This window comes from Triturus cristatus, chromosome 3_2 (genome assembly GCF_964204655.1).
Source record: "Triturus cristatus chromosome 3_2, aTriCri1.1, whole genome shotgun sequence".
NCBI lineage: Eukaryota > Metazoa > Chordata > Amphibia > Caudata > Salamandridae > Triturus > Triturus cristatus.
The window spans coordinates 707,758,606-707,769,292 of record NC_140584.1 but is presented as its reverse complement, the minus strand read 5'-3'; the positions used below and the strand labels follow the sequence as shown (position 1 = coordinate 707,769,292).

The following is a 10,687-nucleotide window of genomic DNA, read 5'->3' as shown; positions in this document are numbered from 1 at the left end:
TGTAAAAGTGATTTCAAAGTGTAAAAAGAGATTTTCACTTGGCCCGAAAAAAAAAGAGCAGTAAGTGTGCTTTCAAATTGGCAAAGAAATTTCGTTTTGGCACTAATGTGAAAACATGACTCTGTGTGCATAGAAGAATTATAGGCAGAAATGTATTGCGTCTTGCTCTGGTGATTTCACAGTTGCAGTAGATGGAAAAGAGGAGCGAATTTTTGGGGGAAGAAGCAGAGGTTTAGCACACACCCATGTGCTTGCCATGTATAGTCATGCACAGTAATTAGAAGCGAGTGGGGTTTTCAGGTTTAAGTCTGTAATGCAAATACATTCAGCATCACTAAGGCTGGTTGCCCCTGCTGGAGTGTAGGCAGTCACAGAGAATACACACGGTGGTGGTCTGAAAAAAAAACAGCTTGGACATGTGCATTTAAATAAATTTAAAAAAAAGGTTTCAGAATGTGTCAGTCTGTAAAAGTGATTTCAAAGTGTAAAAAGAGATTTTCACTTGGCCCGAAAAAAAAAGAGCAGTAAGTGTGCTTTCAAATTGGCAAAGAAATTTCGTTTTGGCACTAATGTGAAAACATGACTCTGTGTGCATAGAAGAATTATAGGCAGAAATGTATTGCGTCTTGCTCTGGTGATTTCACAGTTGCAGTAGATGGAAAAGAGGAGCGAATTTTTGGGGGAAGAAGCAGAGGTTTAGCACACACCCATGTGCTTGCCATGTATAGTCATGCACAGTAATTAGAAGCGAGTGGGGTTTTCAGGTTTAAGTCTGTAATGCAAATACATTCAGCATCACTAAGGCTGGTTGCCCCTGCTGGAGTGTAGGCAGTCACAGAGAATACACACGGTGGTGGTCTGAAAAAAAAACAGCTTGGACATGTGCATTTAAATAAATTTAAAAAAAAAGGTTTCAGAATGTGTCAGTCTGTAAAAGTGATTTCAAATTGAAAAAAGAGATATACACTTGCCCCCGAAAAAAAAAGAGCAGTAAGTGTGCTTTCAAATTGGCAAAGAAATTTCGTTTTGGGACTAATGTGAAAACATGACTCTGTGTGCATAGAAGAATTATAGGCAGAAATGTATTGCGTCTTGCTCTGGTGATTTCACAGTTGCAGTAGATGGAAAAGAGGAGCGAATTTTTGGGGGAAGAAGCAGAGGTTTAGCACACACCCATGTGCTTGCCATGTATAGTCATGCACAGTAATTAGAAGCGAGTGGGGTTTTCAGGTTTAAGTCTGTAATGCAAATACATTCAGCATCACTAAGGCTGTTTGCCCCTGCTGGAGTGTAGGCAGTCACAGAGAATGCACACGGTGGTGGTCTGAAAAAAAAACTGCTTGGACATGTGCATTTAAATAAATTAAAAAAAAAGGTTTCAGAATGTGTCAGTCTGTAAAAGTGATTTCAAAGTGTAAAAAGAGATTTTCACTTGGCCCCGAAAAAAAAAGAGCAGTAAGTGTGCTTTCAAATTGGCAAAGAAATTTCGTTTTGGCACTAATGTGAAAACATGACTCTGTGTGCATAGAAGAATTATAGGCAGAAATGTATTGCGTCTTGCTCTGGTGATTTCACAGTTGCAGTAGATGGAAAAGAGGAGCGAATTTTTGGGGGAAGAAGCAGAGGTTTAGCACACACCCATGTGCTTGCCATGTATAGTCATGCACAGTAATTAGAAGCGAGTGGGGTTTTCAGGTTTAAGTCTGTAATGCAAATACATTCAGCATCACTAAGGCTGGTTGCCCCTGCTGGAGTGTAGGCAGTCACAGAGAATGCACACGGTGGTGGTCTGAAAAAAAAACTGCTTGGACATGTGCATTTAAATAAATTAAAAAAAAAGGTTTCAGAATGTGTCAGTCTGTAAAAGTGATTTCAAATTGAAAAAAGAGATATACACTTGCCCCCGAAAAAAAAAGAGCAGTAAGTGTGCTTTCAAATTGGCAAAGAAATTTCGTTTTGGCACTAATGTGAAAACATGACTCTGTGTGCATAGAAGAATTATAGGCAGAAATGTATTGCGTCTTGCTCTGGTGATTTCACAGTTGCAGTAGATGGAAAAGAGGAGCGAATTTTTGGGGGAAGAAGCAGAGGTTTAGCACACACCCATGTGCTTGCCATGTATAGTCATGCACAGTAATTAGAAGCGAGTGGGGTTTTCAGGTTTAAGTCTGTAATGCAAATACATTCAGCATCACTAAGGCTGGTTGCCCCTGCTGGAGTGTAGGCAGTCACAGAGAATACACACGGTGGTGGTCTGAAAAAAAAACAGCTTGGACATGTGCATTTAAATAAATTTAAAAAAAAAGGTTTCAGAATGTGTCAGTCTGTAAAAGTGATTTCAAAGTGTAAAAAGAGATTTTCACTTGGCCCGAAAAAAAAAGAGCAGTAAGTGTGCTTTCAAATTGGCAAAGAAATTTCGTTTTGGCACTAATGTGAAAACATGACTCTGTGTGCATAGAAGAATTATAGGCAGAAATGTATTGCGTCTTGCTCTGGTGATTTCACAGTTGCAGTAGATGGAAAAGAGGAGCGAATTTTTGGGGGAAGAAGCAGAGGTTTAGCACACACCCATGTGCTTGCCATGTATAGTCATGCACAGTAATTAGAAGCGAGTGGGGTTTTCAGGTTTAAGTCTGTAATGCAAATACATTCAGCATCACTAAGGCTGGTTGCCCCTGCTGGAGTGTAGGCAGTCACAGAGAATACACACGGTGGTGGTCTGAAAAAAAAACAGCTTGGTTTCATAATGTGACAGTTTGTTATACAGATTTTCACTTGCCCAAAAAAAAAGAGGAGTTTGTGTGCATTCAAATTGGCAAAGAAATTTCGTTTTGTGACTATTGTGAAAAGAAATGTAGTAATATATTTAAATTCAATAAAGAATTTTTTTTTTAGTTTTTTTGCAGGTATTGCTGAAGAACAGTGAACAAAATTTAAGATGCCTACAAAATCTCGAGTTCAAAAAACGCTAAAAAAAAAACTATATTTGAGGACAACTGGAGGACCAAAGTTAGTAGAAGATGCTGATGTTGGGAAAAAGAAAAAATCTTCTGGTAAGCAAAAAAGACAATTCCTAAACAAAATATTGAAAACAAACAAAAATGTACAAAATGTCTGTTCTCGGAAAAATGTAACAAAACCTACAGAACAGCAAAAAATTGAGGATTTAGTTAATGCAAATATACCTTCTGCAATTGAAAAGTTTAACATAAACAGAAAAACAGCATTTAAAGAGATACGTAGAAAAATGTTTCAGAGAAGAGTTATGTCCAATTTGATAAAGGATATAAAGAAATATAAGCAAAAGGCTAAATATTATAAGAGAAAAAAAGAAATTGAAGCCATTGCAGCAAAGGCATTAGAATTAAAAAGGAAACTATTCATATTAATTTTGAATAGGATGCGTACATTAGATAAAATGGTTAATGTACTGAAATCACAAAGCAAAAGCAAAAGAGTAGTGAACAGAACAAATTTTTGTAAAGTGTTTTTAGGAAAGTGGATGCATAGCTCAAGTAGTGAACCTTTTTTTAATGAAGAGAGCTATTTTCAAAGTAATAGTTTGCTGCATGCAGTTGACACCAGAGGTCGTTCATACGAAGTAAAAAATGGTTGCATAATGGAGAAGGAGATAATGGTTCCAAGAGATGAGGTACAAGTGATGGCAGATGAGGCAATGGGGAGACGTCCTAAAGCCCCAGTGTACACTTGGAATTGTAGTAGTATTTGCACTGTGCGTCAGGAATCTATTGACAGATTTCGAGAGTTTCTAAGAGAATATAGTAAAAAAAGTGTAAAACAAAAGATTAAGGTGCTTCAAAGTCTGGATCCATGCAGAGTGAGAGAGAATACTGGTTTGCAGGGTCATTCTCTTGCTTGTCTATCTAGAAAAGTGTGCAATAGTGTTTTCCATCATTTTAGGATGCTGGCTGTTCATCATACTGAAATGAGAAAGTTTGTGAGACGGTTGTATTTTGCCAAAAGTCCAGCAATAAAGTTAAATGAATTGAATAGGGCTCTGTTCCGAGGAACGGTATCAGATGTAGAGAAGGTTGTTGATGAAATTCAGTTTTGTTACTTTGGTCCTGAACAAAACAGTGCAGAGAAGGACACAGTAAATGAGGCAGAAGTGGAAGAGAATGTAGAACCTTGTGTAAGTAAGACATTTAATGATCACATAACAAAATTTGCAATAGTCTCTAATGAAAGACCAAATGTTACTTGTATTTGTTGCCGCAGAACTAATTATAGAAAACAAACTAGGAATGTTGATCTCTACAGAAAGAGTGAAAATGAAGATAATTATAAGTGGATGGATTTTGCAACATATATATTTCTTGAAAATTGTTTTGAATTGGGTGAAGATCAGCGTATTTGTAAATACTGCTACAACAAGTTAGAGGAAAATAGAATGCCGACCAGAGCTGTACATAATAATTTAGAATTGGATGCTATTCCTGCTGAACTTTCTGAATTAAATACATATGAGTCTATACTCATTCAATGTGTTCATCCGTTCCAGACCATAGTACGTATGGAGCCCAAAACTGGTAAATTACCTCCTTCAGATTTAGTGAGAGGTTTAAAAGGTAGAGTGGTGTATTTGCCCTTGGATTTGAAAAAAAATATGGAAACTATTGATGCGGATACTTTGGAAACTGAACCATTAATTATTCTGGTTAATGGTGTACCTACAAAGAATAAGAAGATTTGGCAGGAGCTGGTAGATGTGCGGAAAGTACAAAGAGCAAATTTGTATTTGAAAAAAAATAACAAATGGTATGAATCAATTTATATAGTAGAAGAAGAAGAAGAAGAAGATTTACAAGGAGATACAGAAACACCAAGTGGACAAATTGAAAAAGTGGACAAGTCAAAGGAAGAAGAAATTTATGAACATTTTAGCATACATCCTCTCCATTCGAAAGAAGTTATGGGAGACAATATTGATCTCTTTCAGATGAAGAAAGCAAAAGGAAATCCCGTGAGTGTATGGGAGGAGAGCTTGGAAGCTCGATGTTTTCCCCAGCTGTTTCCTAAAGGAAAAGGAGGACGATACGATGAACGTCCGGAACAGATTCCAGCTTCTGAGTATCGGACTACAAGACTATATGCTGAAGATCCCAGATTTCGACAAAGTATCCCTTATTTGTTCCATCTTTTATTTGAAAGCGACTTGTCTGCACTGTCTTATGCAGTAAATCACATTTTAAAAAGTGGAGTACATTTACAAAATGTGTCTGCTAAGGATTTTATGGAGAAAGTGCAGCACCGAGATGATCATTTGGAAACACAACTGATCAATCTGATGGCTTGTCAGCGTGGGACAAATGAATATTGGTACCGACGCCATGGTGAACTAAAATGCATGTTACGCAATTTAGGAACACCAACATGGTTCCTTACCCTAAGCTGCGCCGAGTACGCTTGGGATGATTTACTGGATTTTCTACGAGAGGCCAATTCAAACATTGAAAACATCGAATACAAGACAGCAGGAGAACTGTGCTCATTGGATCCGGTTAATGTTTGCAGATATTTCAATCATAGATTTGAGGCTATGATGTCCTTCATCTGCAATAAAAAAAATCCACCCCTTGGAGAAGTAGTGGATTTCTTTTGGAGAAAAGAGTACCAGGCAAGAGGTGCTCCTCATATTCATATGCTGCTGTGGATCAAGGATGCCCCAAAGTTTGGAACAGATACTGATGAAGCAGTGTTATCTTACATTGAAGAATATGCAACATGTGCTATACCTAAAAGCACAGAAGAGTACAAGTTAAAGGAGCAAGTTCTACGTTTCCAAAGTCATCGGTGTGGAAAATACTGTCGACGGAAATACAAGAGCAAAGAAAAATACTACACTAAATGTCGATTTGGATTTCCTAGACCTGTTCTTACAAATGGAAGAGTCAACAGTTTTATGTCAGCTGTGAGACATACTATCACAAGAAAATCACCTAAGAATACCTACAACCTTAAAAGAAAAGAAGAATCAAAAAATATAAATGACTACAACCCAGTCATTTTATCCATGTGGAACGCTAACATGGATATACAGTATGTTGCTGACAATTCCATTGCTGTTGCTCGATATGTAACGTCTTACATTACGAAATCAGAAAAAACAGAATTGAAGGAAATGTGGGAAGAGATTTCTCACGAGAAGACTGTCAGTAAGAAGCTGTACAGTTTCAGTTTGAAGATGTTATCGCATCGAGAAATTGGATCCTACGAATGTTCAGATAGATTATCTTCTGCAAGTCTCTACTCGAAGTCAAGAAGAATAATTTGGGCAAGTTTAGGCCTTGCAGCAATGAGAAATCGGGTACTGAAATCTGTTGGAGAAATTGAATATTTGGCACAGTTCGAACCTGAAAGTACAGATATATTGAAAACAAACATGTTGGACACATATTATCCCAAGAGAAGTCATCATCTGGAGAACATGTGTCTCTATGAAGTGCTGCAGAACTACATTTATTCACGGAAAGCTGCAGAAGACATCAATAATGGAAAATATAAAGTCGTTGGTGAAGAAGGATGTTTGGTGAAGCAAACCAAAGGAAGTTTGATAAATCACCGGAAGCTGAGTTGCGACACTACCGACAAGAAAGAATTTTACTACTTGGCTCTTTTACAGTTGTTTAAACCATGGCGTTCAGAGGATGAACTACTGGGAGAATTCCAGAGCTATGAAGATTCTTTTAATGCTTGCAAAGACAGCATACAATGCAGTACATTCTCAACTTATCTGCAAATGTTAAATGAAGAAATTGAACAGGAAACTACAATTGCAGCAGAAATTGCTAGAGACAGTTCTCAGGACAGCCAAAGTTCAGGAACATACAGTCAAGATCCCCTAGGACAACCAATCGTTGAAAATGAAGCATCAATAGCCATGAATGAAGTGGAAACGGCTATGAATCAAGCTCAAGAAGAATTTATAGACTTAGAAAATTTGGAAAGACAACTGAATCAAGAGCAGCAACAAATTTATGAAGAGATCAAAAACAAAATTGAACACGGATTTCTACATGAAAAAAAAGAGTGCTCATGCACATCATTTCATCCAATCAGGATGTATGTAAGCGGACAAGCTGGCACTGGAAAAAGTTTCCTAATTAAAGTCATCAGAAGCTACCTAAAGCAAAAAACAGATTCTACTTTGTCTTGTGTGGTTACTGCTCCAACTGGGTTAGCAGCATATAACATAAAAGGAATCACCTTACATCGTTTGCTAATGTTACCAGTGGAGCATGAGAACAAAATACAATTCAACAAGCTAACTGGAGAAGCATGCTTGGAAGTTTCAAGAGTATTGAAGAAGATGCAAGTTCTCATTATTGATGAGGTGAGCATGGTATCAAACTTAATGCTTGCCTTTGTGCATTTAAGAATGCAGCAAATTTTGAAGACAGACTATGACGTGTTATTTGGTGGAAAACACGTCATCGTTTTTGGGGATCTTTTGCAACTTACTCCGGTTAAAGGACAACCAGTGTTTAATACTGTGACACATGAAGACACGAAGAAGTCATTGGGAAGCATCGGTAATACAAATATTTGGTCCTTCTTTGAGTACAAGGAACTTACAACTAATATGAGGCAAGCAAACGATGAAGAATATGGAAGTATTCTGAAAGATATCAGGATTGGACTACTCACAGAAGCTGGCAAAAAAGCATTACAGACTCGGCTGCTACATAATTTATTTCCAAAGGAAGAAATAGTTGCAGAGAAGATATACAAGAACATTGCAGAAAACAAAAGTGTCATCTGCTTAATGCCAACTCTACGTGAATGCTCAATATTCAATGAGGAGCTTTTGAAATTGGAAAAGGAAGAGATCATGAAATTGGAAGCAGTGGACAAAATTGAGGATGGAAGAATTACTGTCACAGTAACAGGCAAACTGAAAAATAAATTGGACTCACTAGAGAAGAACATCTCCAAAACAGCAGGATTAGAAAAAAATCTATATGTTTGCATGAACTGTAGAGTGTTTTTAAGGAGAAATTTGGATGTTGAAAAAGGCTTAGTAAATGGAGCGATGGGAAGAGTTGTGGGTTTTATTAATTATCAGAAAAAAGATGGAATTGAATGGTTAAAAATAAAATTTGATCAGATAGAGGAAGTTAAAGACATTTGTCGTTGTTCAGTTCGTTTCATGCTTGTGAAAGACTTATATGTACGTAGGAAGCAGTTTCCGTTTTCTCTAGCATATGCTGTAACTATTCACAAGTCTCAAGGATTGACTGTAGATTGTGCATTTGTGAACATTGGATCTAGTGTGTTCAAAGAAGGTATGGCATATGTTGCTTTGTCACGAGTCAAAACATTATCAGGTTTATTCATGATAGACTTCGATGACTCAAAAGTTAGTGCTGATACAAACTGTGTAAAGGAGTATAATAGATTAAGAAGAAGCTATGCTCCTCATTTAGGTCAGTATCCTGTGTTGGAGAAACGTGTAGTTTCTCGTAAAAGGAGAAATGAGAATATCTGTAATGAAGATGTAGAGAAGAGGAAAAAAAAGAGGAGTGATGTAATTGCAAGCAAAAAGAATAAGGAAAATGAAGAACAGGTTGTAGGATGTCATTTTGAAAATAGCTCTGGTGTCAACTGCTACGCAAATGTAGTGCTGAATGTTGCTTTTTATCTGGAAAGTTTGCAAGAGCAGATAATAATAAATCAGGGAAAAAGATTCTGTTCAGAGCTCAGTCTCCTTTTTCAAAAGCTGAGTAAAGATAAAACTCAAATAGAAAGTGCTACTGATATTAGAAAACTTTTAGATGTATGTTCAGGACGAACACAGTTTTCTCAAAATGAACAGCAAGATGCTCACGAATTTTTGATGTATTTTCTTCAGGTAGTGGAAGAAGAAGGAGTTCCCATTGACATTTTTTTTGGTCTCTCTTATAAATGGGAACATAGTTGTGATAATTGTTATAATATAAGTGGTTCTATTGTTGATAATGAAAGGTTTATTTATTTGACATTGCCAGAGAGTAAAACAGTCACTTTTGCAAACTTAGTTAAAGATGCTAATCATAGCATGAAATGTGGTGAGTGTAATTCTGACATGTTATCAACATTAATTTTAAGGGAATACGGACAGTATGTAATTTTAATGATGCAACGATGTAGAGCTGATGGATCAAAATTGGATACTTTAATAAAGAAGTTTACAGGACAGCAATTATCAATTTCAGGAAAAACTTTTGTAACTGTTGCAATAATTTTCCATGATGGACCTACTGTTACTTCTGGACATTACACAGTTTATCTAAAATGTGAAAAAGGATGGACACTGTGTAATGATTCCCAATTGATTTTCAAACAACGTTTGCCTTTTGATTTAGCAAATTCCTATCTAATCTTCCTGAAACCTAAATTTTAGAGAGACTTGGCAAGATCTGGACAAAATAATTTTACCATTTTACAGGATTACCATTGCAATTTTGTAGAAAAAAGATTTTTAAAATTATCATTTGGCCTAAAGGAAAGATAACCAATTGTAATGTGGACTTTTTAAATTTTTAATGCAATTTTGAAAAACCAATAATTTAGAGATTATCGGTAACTTCTGCACATTTTAAATTTTGGAATGTTATTGGACTGCCACTGGAAATTTTTTCAAAAATAATTTCAAAAATTACTATTTGGCCATGTGGAAAAGTAAGCAATTCTATTGTGGACTAAATAAATTATTCGAAAAATTTTCGTGAACCAAAATGTTACAGAGAATCGGTGAGATCTGGACAGATTAAACTTTAGAATTTTAATGGTTTTCCCTTGGAAATTTATTCCAGGGAAAGAATAAAAAATACTATTTGGCCTAAAGGAAATAAAATCAGATGTATTTTGGAGTTATTTGAGATATATTATTGTGAATGTACTTCTGAAACAAAAATATCAGACGGTATTTTAAAGAAAAAAGTATTGTTTTTAGATGACATTTTTTAAGAATAATATGCATTTCTGTAATGATAAGTTTAAGTGAGAAGAGATTCTGGGCTTTTTTAATACAATCTTTGAGATTGTTATTTTTTTTTGCCCGCTGTAAAATGATGAATGCAATTGCTTTCACAATTTATAGTGAAATGCAATATATTCTGAAAACAGCAAAAATAAGGCAAAAATATTTTTTGGGAAAAAATGTAAATATGTGTACTGTATTATAAAATGTTTTAAAAATATTAATACTTTTTTCTTTTTTTTCAGATCGATATAGAAAATTTTCGTAAACTACAACCATTTTAAAAACTATTTTTTAAAAAAACAAATGAATAAATATTTTTTTCAGTGAGTATGGTAAGTCAATAGTAATAATTGTAGTCTTTCAAGGACCTTGTAATGTGAAAAATGATTTTTAGTGTTTTTTTTAAAAAATAAAAAAAAAGGTACGCTTACCGTACGCGTACGGTAAAAAAAAAAAGTTTTTTAAAAAAAATGTAAAAAAAAGATGAAAGATAAGGTTGGCTCTTAAAAGAACCGTTGTGTTCATGCAGGGACAGAGGAAAGGAACCATGGGAAAATCATTCAAAGCTACAAATGTGCTGATCTATTTTGTTATTCACTAGGGAAACACTGGTCTCCCTATAACAAATTAGAGCTTTACAAAATGTGCAATGAATATCAACCTTCCGAAATCGAGGGTTCATTTCCAGAGGGCCAGCAAAAG

At 35.7% G+C, this 10,687-nt stretch overlaps 1 long non-coding RNA gene across 1 annotated transcript; it reads left to right on the top strand.

Annotated features, from left to right (window-relative positions):
• Positions 1-288: 288 nt before the first annotated feature.
• Positions 289-10,289, top strand: LOC146858006 (uncharacterized). The gene is made up of 2 exons (XR_014979639.1): positions 289-3,053; positions 10,228-10,289. It is a non-coding gene; the product is annotated as an uncharacterized LOC146858006 (long non-coding RNA).
• The last annotated feature ends 398 nt before the right edge of the window (positions 10,290-10,687 follow it).